The sequence below is a fragment of the Pinus tabuliformis genome, chromosome 7, assembly GCF_031772625.1.
Source record: "Pinus tabuliformis cultivar Carrire ecotype Pingquan chromosome 7, CPIR1, whole genome shotgun sequence".
NCBI lineage: Eukaryota > Viridiplantae > Streptophyta > Pinopsida > Pinales > Pinaceae > Pinus > Pinus tabuliformis.
Genome location: NC_142293.1, coordinates 918,646,386 through 918,647,724, shown reverse-complemented (window position 1 = coordinate 918,647,724; position 1,339 = coordinate 918,646,386).

The window sequence follows — 1,339 nt, the reverse complement described above, 5'->3', positions numbered from 1 at the left end:
GTGTGAAACCTTTGTTAACCTGTCCACAATGACCATGATGGAATCATGTTGTTTCACTGTCTTCAGCAACCCTATGATGAAATCCATGGAAATGGCATCCCATTTTCACTTCGGAATCGTGATCGATTGTAGCATTCCTCCTAGATGTTTACACTCTACCTTCACTTGCTCACAATTGAAACATCTCACCACAAACACTGCTACATCCCTCTTCAAATTTAGACAATAATAATATCTCTTCACTGTTATGAGTGTCTACTGGTAACCTGGGTGACCTGAATACATTTTTGCATGAAACTCCCTCAAGGTCACCTTCTTGAGCTGACTCCTATCCGGTACATATATCTTGTCTCAGAACCTTACCAATCCATCTGTTGTAATACCATAGTCCAATCTTGTGCACCTACACTTGTACCTGTACCTGTACTTGTACCACCACATGTACCTACATGTACATACACTACATGTACCTGTACACTAAATGTACCTATACTAACACCCTGTTGCAACATGTGCATAATCTCCATATAGTTGACATCCTGTTGTCATGCCCGCAAGATCCTGTCCTATAAATATATCCCATAAGAGATCATAGCTTCCTAGTGATGTATATGTATCCATCTACAGAGAGCATCTACCACCCTGTTTTCTTTACCTTTGAAGTACTTGATCTCAAAATCAAACTCATTGATCATGGCTAGCCATCTATCCTACCTGGCATTCAGATTTGGCTAATCAAACAAATACCTCAACCCAATGTGATCACTCATAAGCACAAATCGCCTACCAAGAAGATAGTGCCTCCACATCTTCAGTGCATGTATAATCATTGCCAAATTGAGATCATGTGTGGGATAGTTCTGCTCATGTTCGTTTAGTTTCCAAGACTCATAAAATACCACCTGTCCATCTTGCATAAGGAATCCACCAAGCCCTCTCTTGTAAACATTTGTGCATACCACAAACTCTTTCCCCAGAACTACAATCTGTAGTACCCGTGCATGTGTAATCAACTTCTTAAGCTACTCAAAGTTAGCCTCACACTCTTCGGTCCATTCAAAACTCTTACCTTTTCTTTGCAATGATGTAATAGGATAAGCAATCTACGAGAAGTTCCTGATGAACCTCCTATAATAACCTACCAGACCCATGAAATATCTTACCTCATCCACACTCTTAAGAGCTACCCACTCCATGATGGCCCTTATCTTCTTTGGATCTACCACAATACCTTCCTTGGGGACAACATGTCCCAAGTAGTGTACCTCAGTCTGAAAGAAACTACATTTGTTAAGCTTAGCATACAACTGATGCTCTCTCAACAACCTCAACACTACTA